Raw genomic sequence first — 10,747 nt, 5'->3', positions numbered from 1 at the left:
ACTGATTAGCCATCATTAGCCCAGCAGCTTCTCAGGTTTATCCTCGCGCTCAGTGTCTGTCAGAGATCTATTGGCTCCTGAGGTCTGAGTTCTAGTTTTTTCCAAGGTCAAGCCCCCTGGTGGATTCCCTTGCTTGATCCTCTGCAGGAGGTTCCTTTACAAGTCTCAGGGAGCTACTTCCACAGTCGTATACCCGTCTGCACTGGTTCCCCACTTAGGCTTTAGTTCCTGGCTGTGTCTGCCTCCACCCACGCCTCTGCTCAGCCGGCACCCACGCCTCTGCTCAGCCGGCACTCTGCTCCCAGTGTCCACTCTCTGCTCCCGCGCGCTCAGATTTCGCGTGCGTTCTTGACTTAATGGGGTCCTAAGTCTTGCTGCTCTCAGGAACAGGTCCTGGAGCTGCCAATGACTCGATGGGTGCCCCAAACTTGCTTTATTTCTTTTTAGCTGGGTTCGGAGCTATAGGTGAGTGTGGAGGGGGTGGGGGTGGGGCGGTTGCTCAGCCCGCGATTGAGTGAGAGCCCTTTTTAGCCTGGAAATGTCTCGATTCCACGTACCTTCCACGCTGTGCCCTGTTGTGGGGTTCCTCCGTTCGTCTGGACTTGTTTTTATGTCCCCTTGAGGAGTTTTGTGTGTTTTGGTCAGGAGAGGTTAAGAGCTGCTTCTTACTCTGCCGCCATCTTAACCCAGAAGCTTTGAAGTTCTTTTAAATGCATGCAATACCCTTCCTTCCCTTATTTTTCTTCTTTCTTCTAGCTTTTTTTGTTAACTTTCATTGTTGCTCTAACAAGTAGGTGGTCTGACCTGATATCTACTGCTGGTTCAGGAATTACTTCCATAGCAGTAACAAGTTCTTTTCTTTACAGGGTGTTTCACAGTCAATGAAGTTTTAATCTATGAAAGCCTAAAGCAACCGAAAGACTTTTGGGATATCTGTATATGAAAGCATAATCAATTTCATTTTTCGTGATGTATTTGGGCACCTGCTATGTCTGGTTCTTTCTGATTTTTTCTTGAAGAAAGCATTCATGCTGGCACAAAGCTTGTTTATACTCTTAAGTCTTTGTACTCTCCCATTCCTTATGCCTAAAGGTAAGGAAGGTGCTGAGAATCATGAATTGTAGACCATCTATAAACATATGTCGGCACAGCAATACAATCTGAAATTTAATTGGCATGGGGAACTCACAAATGAGAAAACTCCCCTTACTGATATTTTCTTGATATTCTCTTAGTCATAGAGAGTTGCTTAAGATATTAAGAGGAAAAGGACTTGCCCAGAGTCGCAAAGCCAATATATGTCAGAAAAGACATTTGATCCCAGGTCTTGTTGACTTTGCGGCCAGCTCTCTAGTTCCTATGCCATTCTATGTTTTTCTAAAATGTATATTTTAAAACTCATTTTCATTCTACTTACATTTAAATAAAGAGCCTTTTCTTTAGGGGCTTTAGTATGGGTCCATTTGGGAGTCTGCTTGGAATTTCAGAAAATGCCCCTTACCACCATGTTCACATACAATTTGCCTTCTTCCGTATTCGTAAATGTCCTGGCCTTACTCTTCTGCCCTCGAGAACCCATTATTGCAGGATTCTAGAAAAGATCTTCAGATGTTTCCTGTTGGGCTTGACCTTGAAATTCTTTCTACCATTGCTTCATATCCTCATGCATTTTATATGAGTAATTTATTAATTTCTCCTTGAGGGTCTTCCACAATACTGTCCTCATGCGATCTCCTGACCTCAGTGATAACTCTATTTAAGAAACATTTTTCCACAGTGTATCTCCACTGTCTCAGTGTAGTTAGTTCTCAAATCTACTAGTCTCTGGTCACATTTAATGATCTTTAGATAGTTCTGCCTGGCCTTGACTTTTACATAATAATTACAGGATGTCTATTCCCCTCTCCCTCCAAACCCTTTCTAGTATTGTTACTTTTAAATAATGTTTGTTCCTACAAAAACCTCATAATCTTTTCAGTCTTCCATACTCAGTCTTATTTCCTCCAAATATAAAATATAGTTAATTCCTGTCACTTCTCTCTTATGAAATCCAACCCTCTCTTCCTATTTCTAAAGAAATAATTCTCAATTTTCCAATTGATGCCTGACCCCATTCCACCATCTCATTCTCCCACAAAGAAATAATCACAAGTCTTGTGGGAATTTCTTAAATAAAAAAGCCATTGTGAACTCCCAGAGCTTTGGAGCTAAAGGAAAGGAGGGAGCAAATACCAGTAAGGCAGCTGGGAAGGTGACTGCTTTCATAAAGCCCATAATTCAACTCTGCAGTAAAAGATGAGATGTAATTTTGATTTTTTAATGTGAGCAATAAAGCATCCTCCCTACTTAAGATTCCTCCATCATTCCACAAAAAATAACTATAATTCATGACAATATAGAATCTGATGGGGACTAGAGAAGTCTCAATGAGCCACAGAGACCATGTGCCTGAAGTTTTGCAGGAGAAGTCTCCTTTTGGAATTCCACTGTCTCAGTAAACCAAATATTGGCCATTCCCCCAAATCCTCAGATTCCAGGTCCTGATTTGGGGTCCTGAAAATGTGATCTCCATATATATGACAAGTACAGAAGATCTGACATATGCCTTCATTGGGAAGGAAATCGAAGACGTGCAAATGTTACAAGGTATTTGCTTACTTACCAGTGGTTTGCAAATAGTCGGGCACATTCACAATATAGTTAGGTGGTGGTGGATTTTGCTTTACCTCTTGTTCATCCCTCTAAACAATTCTAGTCACAATTTTAAAAAGCCATTACCCTGAAAACCAGCTTAGAGATCAGTTCTCACTCTCACTTGGGTCATTATGGGTATGACTTCCTTGGGGATTACTTGCAAGAAAAAAGAACAGAATGTTTCTCACACGGAACATTTAAAAGCAACTCATCTATGGGACTTAATTTAGAAACAACCTGAAAAAGATAGTTAGCAGCTAATGAAGGTTAGCTGAACTCTCGCTGGGGACAGCTTTTCTGGCTTTATTGGGACTGTACAAAAGCCTTTCTTTCTCTCTTACTCCACAGTGGTACAGCAAGTGAAAGGCAACCAAAGCAGGTCAAACAAAGGTAGTTTTTCTCTTCAACATTGTTTGCAATGACCTGCTTAAGAAGGGTTAAATGTGGCCCTTAGGAGCTGACAGAGCAGATCTCAGAAGCATCATTTGCTATTCCATCTGTTATACCCATCCATTCTTTTTTTTTTTTTTTTTTTTTTTTTTTTTTTTTTTTTTTTTTTGGCCAACACAAGAACTCTCCAAACATCTTAATGTGACTGAGCAAAGACCCCAAAAAGGGACCAGAAGGTTAAAAAGTAGAAAGCAAAACAAGGCGGATTAGCAGAAGGGAATTGAAACACACCCTCATTCCACCACTCTGTGGTGGAATAGTGGTTCTGTCAGAGTCCCTCTGCTCTCTCTCTGTTGGGAATTTAAGGCAACAGGGAGGCCAGAGGAAGGTTCTGTCCAAACTTGCTCAGTCTTGAAGAATGGGGATGCACGGAAGAGCTCCCATGACCCAGGGGCTGGCCCATCAGCAGGCAGAGGGGAGTGAGCTGCTGTCCAACACCTTCAGCTCTTTGCTCAGGAGGAAGGCATCTTGCAGGAACTGCTGCAGTATTGAGATAGCATCAATAGAGGCACCGGGCTTCAGGAAGTTGGTCCTGTAGTCCATGCCGACCTTACAGTTGAGGACTTCTTCCATTTTGAAGCATGTATGGAACATGTCCATGGAGTATACTTCACTCCAGAGGTAGCCATAGTACTGGGCACCATAGCCTCCTGTCAGGTGACCAAAAGTGGCTGGCATATTAGTACCTGCAGTGGCTGGAATTCCTAAGATCTCTTGGCACAGCCGAGAGTACTCCTGGGCTGGATCTGCTTTTGTGTGTGTATACAGTGCCTGGTCTACCTTGGCTAGGACAATTTGACGCAGGTTGAAGAGACCTGTATTTGCCTGACAGGGCTTGATGAGTTTCTCTAGCAGCTCCTGAGGGATGGGCTCTCCCATCTTGTAGTGCTGGGACATGCGCTTCAGAGGCTCCTTCTCCCACACCCAGTTTTTCAGCATCTGTGATGGTGCTTCTACAAAGTCTCTCTCCACATGGGTCCTACTGAACATGGCAAACTCTGCCTGAGAACAGAGTTGGTGCATCACATGCCCAAACTCATGGAAGTACATCTCCACCTTATCATGTTGTAGCAGGGAGGGGGCATCTGGTGTTGGTTTGGTGAAGTTAGCCACCATGGGTGCAATGGAGATCTGCCAGCTGCCATCCTTGAGGAGGCAGCCAGGTTGTAGGCCAAAGCAGGCTGCATGACCATACTTTCTTTCCCAGGGGTACAAGTCCAGGTAGAACTTCCCAATCACTTTGCCCAAGTCCACAACCCTTACTGAATATTTCACATCCCCATGCCACACCTTGGCATTCTCTTCTAGTTCAAAGGTTAGTCCTAAGAGCTCTTGGTATATGCTCAGAAGGCCCTTGGTGACCAACTGCATAGGAAAGCACTCCTTTAGCAGGTTATAGCGGGTCTCCTCCACTTGGTTCATGCAGTAGCACAAGTCTCAGGCATTGATCTGGTTGTCAAAGTCCAGGGACCATTTCTCACATTCTTTTTTTTCAATTCCAAGATGACTGCTCATTCTTCTTCCCCAAGAGGCTTCAGCTTCTGAGCCAGTTCATTTAAGAATGTGGTGACATCTTGACTTGTTTTGGCCATATTGATCTCTAAGATATAGTCAGCATGAGTGTTAAATCCTAGCAGGCTGGACTTCTGAGCCTGGAGATCTACTCGCTTCTGGACGATTGCACAGTTCTCCTCCTTGCATCTGCAGTTGAAAGCCTCTTCAACCTTCCTCCAGGTCTCAGGAACATAACACTTCTTTAGGAGAGGAAAGAAATGGGGGTACTTGAGAGTTACTTTCAACTTATCATTTTTGGACTTTTCCAAGGATTTCAGAAAGTCCTCAGGAAGGCCTCCCAGCTCCTCTCAGGTGAGTGGCAAGAAGGTAGTGTCCTCATTCAGGTTCTTGTTGAAGTCGATACAAAGGAGACTTAGCCTCTTTTTAAAGTTTTTGAATTTTTCTTGAGTTTCTTCTGGGAGATGTAGTCCATTTCATTTTCCCAGCTTTACTAACTGATCCAGGTATCTCTTGGATTCTAGCCTCAATAAATCTGCTGAAACTTTCTCCTGCAGCCAGACAATCCTCTGGTACACATCCTGTCTCATGCTCATCTCAACATCAAACTCTGAGAGCTTTTTGTCAGCCTCAGTACTGGATGTTTGGATATCTTTGGAGGGGAAAACACGCTGTGGAAAATCCAGAATGTTTCTCTGAACTGTGTATTCCACTTCTATATCAGCCAATGCTTTGAGAGTACTCTCATAGGATACTTCAAACTTCTGAGATCCCACTTGGTCACACACATGCTTGGTTTTTTCAGTGTGTTCATTAGTATGATTTTCAATCTGTCCTGATGTCAAGTCCCATCTTAAGTGGTTTGCTACAGAACATGGAGACACATTATCCAGGACTTCTCCTGTCGGGGGGCACAGGTGATGGCTGCAAAGGTGGTGGCTGCAAATGTGGTGGCAGCAGCAGCGGAGGGGCCTGAGCTTCCCTTACTGAATATTTCACATCCCCATGCCACTGCCTGGCTTTGGAATCATTTTCATAAAAGGAATTTGGTAGGACTCCTTCTTTGCTTATTATATCAAATAATTTGTATAGTATTGGGATTAGTTGCTCTTTGAATGTCTGATAGAATTCACTTGTGAATCCATCAGGCCCTGGTGATTTTTTCTTAGGGAGTTCTTTGATGGCTTGTTCAATTTCTTTTTCTGATATGGGATTATTTAGGTATGTTATTTTCTGCTGTTAATCTAGGCAATTTGTATTTTTGTAAATATTCATCCATATATCCTAGATTGCTATATTTATTGCCATATAATTGGGCAAAATAGTTTTTAATGATTGCCTTAATTTCCCCTTCATTAGAGGTGAGGTCTCCCTTTTCATCTTTGATACTGTCAATTTGGTTTTCTTCTTTCCTTTTTTTATTAGATTGACCAGTATTTTGTCTATTTTATCTGTTTTTTTCAAAATACCAGCTTCTAGTCTTATTTATTAATTCAATAGTTCTTTTACTTTTAATTTTGTTAATTTCTCCCTTGATTTTTAGTATTTCTAATTTAGTTTTCATCTGGGGATTTTTAATTTGCTCACTTTCTAATTTTTTAAGTTGCATGCCCAATTCATTAATCTATGCCCTCCCTAATTTGTTAATATATGCACTCAAGGATATAAATTTCACCCTGAGTACTGCCTTGGCTACAACCCAGAGTTTGCTAGGATGTCTCATCATTCTCATTCTCTTCAATGAAATTGTTGATTGTTTCTATGATTTCTTCTTTGACTAGCTGGTTTTGGAGAATCATATTATTTAATTTCCAATTAGTTTTTGATTTGCCTGTCCAGGTGCCCTTACTAATTATTACTTTTATTACATTATGATCTGAGAAGGTTACATTTATTATTTCTGCTCTTTTGCATTTGTTTGCAATGTTTCTATGCCCTATTACATGGTCAATCTTTGTGAATGTGCCATGTGCAGCTGAAAAGAAGGTGTATTCCTTTTTGTTCCTATTTATTTTTCTCCACATATCTATTAAATCTAATTTTTCTAGGACTTCATTCATCTCTCTTACCTCTTTCTTATTTATTTTTTGGTTTGATTTATCTAGATCTGAAAGAGGAATATTTAGATCTCCCACTAGTATGGTTTTACTATCTATTTCCTTCTTGAGATCTGCCAGTTTCTCCTTTACAAATCTGGTTGCTATGCCATTTGGTGCATACATATTGGGCAGTGTTATTTCCTCATTGTCTATACTGCCTTTAGTCAGGATGTAATGACCTTCCCTGTTTTTTTTAATCATATCTATTTTTACTTTGGCTTTGTCAGAAATCATAATTGCCACTCCTGCCTTCTTTTTCTCATTTGAGGCCCAAAGGATTTTGCTCAATCCCTTTACCTTAAAACTGTGTATGTCCACCTGCCTCATATGTGTTTCTTGTAGACAACATATGGTAGGATTTTGGTTTCTAATCCACTCTGCTATTTGATTCCTTTTTATGCGCGAGTTCATCCCATTCACATTCAGAGTTATAATTATCAGTTGTGTATTCACTGGCATTTTGGTATCCTCTCCTAGTTCTACTCCTTCTTCTTACACTATTTCCTTTTAAACCAGTGGTTTGCTTTATGCCAGTAACCCTTGTCTCCTCCCTTGATTTACTTCCCTTTCTACATCCCTCCCTTATTATTCCCCTCTTTTTATTTTAAAGGTCTAATGAATTCCCTCCCCCTTCTTCTCCCCTCCCTTTTTTGACCTCCCCACTCGCCTGCTCTCCTTGGTTTATCCCTTCTGACTTTCTCAGTAAGGTTAGATAGAGTTTTATATCCCAATGGATAAAGCTACTCTTCCCTCACAGGGTTAATTACACTGAGAGTAAGGTTTAAATATTACCTCTTAATGCTCTCTTCCTCTCCTTCTTATAATAGTATTCATCCCTTCCCTTTCCCATGCCCTCTTCTTGTGTGATAGATTATCCTATTTTTCTCATTCTCTCAAGTTTCTCTTGGTGTCCCCTGCTATTCACCCCCTCTTTCCCACCCCCCATATCATCTTAGATCATTTAGTATTCCACCCTCTCCCTATGAATTATTCTTCTGATTACTATAATAGTGAATACTATAATATTGAATAGAGTTACTTACAGAGAATTATACATAACATTTCTCCACACAGGAATACAAATAATTAGATCATATTGAAGCCCTTAAAGAGGCAAAATTAAAAAATACGAGTTTTCTTTCTTTCCCCTCTGTTTCTTACTTACCTTTTCATGTTTCTCTTGATTTTTGTGGTTGGATATTGAACTTTCCATTTAGTCCTGGTCTGTTCTGTGCAAATACTTGGAAATCTTCTATCTCAGGCATCGGCAACATATGGCTCTCGAGCCATATCTGGCTCTTTTGAGGGCCAGATATGGCTCTTTCTGCAGGAGCCATGAAGTCAATTTTTTTTCAGGTGCTGTTACAGGAGCGCACACTGTGAGCACTGTACGGCTCTCACGAAATTACATTTTAAAAAATGTGGCATTTATGGCTCTTACAGCCAAAAAGGTTGCTGATCCCTGTTCTATCTTGTTGAATGCCCAAACTTTCCCCTGGAAGTATATAGTCAGTTTCGATGGGTAGGTGATCCTTGGTTGTAAACCCAGTTCTCTTGCCTTTCTGAATATCATATTCCAAGGCTTGTGGTCTTCTAGTGTGGAGGCTGCCAGATCCTGTGTGATCCTGATTGGTGCTCCTTGATATCTGAATTGTCTCTTTCTGGCTTCTTGTAAAATTTTTTTCTTTTACTTGGAAGCTCTTGAATTTGGCTATTATATTCCTGGGGGTTTTCTTTTCAGGGTCTAGTGTAGAGGGTGATCTCTGGATCCTTTCAATATCTATATTGCCCTCTTGTTGTAGAACTTCAGGGCAATTTTGCTGAATAATTTCTTTTAGTATGGTGTCCAAATTTCTATTAATTTCTGCTTTTTCAGGAAGACTAATGATTCTCAGATTGTCTCTTCTAGACCTGTTTTCTTGGTCTGTCACATTCTCATTGAGATATTTCATGTTTCCTTCTATTTTATCAGTCTTTTGACTTTGTTTTATTTGTTCTTGCTGTCTTGAGAGATCATTAGCTTCTAATTGCTCAATTCTAGCCTTTAGGGACTGGTTTTCGCTATAATCTTTTGGTTTTCCTTTTCAATCTGGTCATTTCTGGTATTCAATTTACTTGCCTCACTTTCCAATTGTGAAGTTCTGCCTTTTAAACTGTTATTTTCTTGCCAGATTTTGGTTTCTGATTTGCTTACCATTTCATTTGATTTTGGGGCATCTTTCTCCAATTGGGAGTTTCTGTCTTCTAATCCATTAATTTCCTTTTGAGCTATTTCCCACTTCTCTCACCAAATCTCTTCCATCTTTCTCATCATCTCAGATTTGAACTCTTTAATAGCTTGTGGCCAGTTTTCGTTATTTTGGGAAGGTTTGGATATGATTACTTGTTTGTTCTCCCCTTCTGTTTGCTCTGTTGCCTGGATTTTATCTGTGTAAACGTTGTTGAGTGTTAAACATTTCTTCTTGTTGATCTTTCTCTTTTGGGGTTCTTGTGGATGGCTTGCCATTGTTAGCCCTGCACCCTCTAAGGTTTATCCTCACACCCAGGGTCTGTCTGTGCTCTTTAGGCTCCCAAGGTCTCAGGTCTAGTTGTTCTCAGGGTCAAGCCTCCTGGTGGTCCCCTTGCTTGTTCCTCTGCCTAAGGCTCTTTTAACAGTCTCAGGGCGCTGCTTCCACAGTCATGCACCCCTCTGCACTGGGTCCCCACTCAAGGTCCACACCTGTGCTCAGGATCTGAGTCCTCACCTGCGCTCAGGATCCATGTCTGCACTTGTGTCCATGCCCGCACTTGTGCCTGCACTCAGGGTCTGTGTTCAAAGTCCGCACGCATTCTTTAGCCTCTTGGGGTCTTAAGTCTTGCTGCACTCAAGAGCAGGCCCTGGTGACCCCAGGTAGCTTCCAAGGACTTAATGTGTGCCCCAAACTTGCTCTAACTCTTGTGTGCTGGCTTTGGCACTATAGGTGGTGTGGGATGGGGAAGGGGGTTGCTCAGCTCGCACTTTAGTGAGAGCTGTTTCACCCCTTTATAGCATGGAAATGCCCCAATTCCATGTACCTCCAATGCTGTTCCCTATTGTGGGGTCCCTTAATTCCTCTGGGTTTGTTTTTATGTCTTCTTGAGGAGTCCTACATGCATGGGTTAGGAGAGGTTAAGCAGCTGCTTTTTAGTCTGCTGCCATCTTAACCAGGAACAGCCCCTGCTCCAGATTTTGAATTGATGTGGTACTTTAAATTTGTCTGCATGGAGATTTTGAGAAAGTTTAACTGGTTTGTTGCCTTTACTCACCATCTTGACTCCACAAATCATAAAGCAATATGTAAGTGCTATCATCATCATCATCATCATCATCATTGGCAAATCAATAAACATTAATTTCACCCTCTGTAAAACAGGGATAATAATTGCTGTGATAAAAAAGCTTTGTAAATTCACAAAAGACTATATACTTATGAATTATGTTGATCCTAAGATATCTAAAAGATACAGATCAAATATGGAGATGGTCACTCAGATGATTTTTCCCTTCATTAAAATTAAAACTTCTGGAATTTTTCATTATCTCCCCTACTAATTCTAAAAGTAACTAATTTTTCTACCATATTTTCATCATGTTAAAGTTTTAAGGTACAGTAGTTTTACTATCCCATTTTAAGAATGAAACAACTGAAGTGTGGACAGTTTAGAGGACTCGCCAAAGGTCTCATAGCTATTAAGTGTCAGAGAGAGAACTTGAACTCTGTTTCTCCTAAATCCAAGTCCAATACTCATTTCTCTACTTCATTTGATTCTTCTATATATGGTAAGTAGAACAACATGTTGATACCTTTGTTCTCTCTCTCATTTAAAACTCTAGCCAGTTCAACAAACTCCACAGAACTCTTTTACATCTCTATACCATACCTTTATGAGTCATATTGAATTTTTTAAAAATGTCTTGGTGGTTTACAGTTACTCCTGTTCTGAATTACAATTTTTTTCAAATTTTGCCATTA

The 10,747-nt window shown here is 40.8% G+C and overlaps 1 pseudogene; it reads right to left on the bottom strand.

Annotated features, from left to right (window-relative positions):
* Window positions 1-3,546: 3,546 nt before the first annotated feature.
* On the bottom strand, window positions 3,547-9,534 carry LOC123252232 (annotated as a pseudogene).
* Window positions 9,535-10,747: the final 1,213 nt, after the last annotated feature.

The sequence above is a fragment of the Gracilinanus agilis genome, chromosome 6 (genome assembly GCF_016433145.1).
Source record: "Gracilinanus agilis isolate LMUSP501 chromosome 6, AgileGrace, whole genome shotgun sequence".
NCBI lineage: Eukaryota > Metazoa > Chordata > Mammalia > Didelphimorphia > Didelphidae > Gracilinanus > Gracilinanus agilis.
Note: the sequence above shows the minus strand (reverse complement) of the source record. Positions and strands in the feature narration are given on the sequence as shown.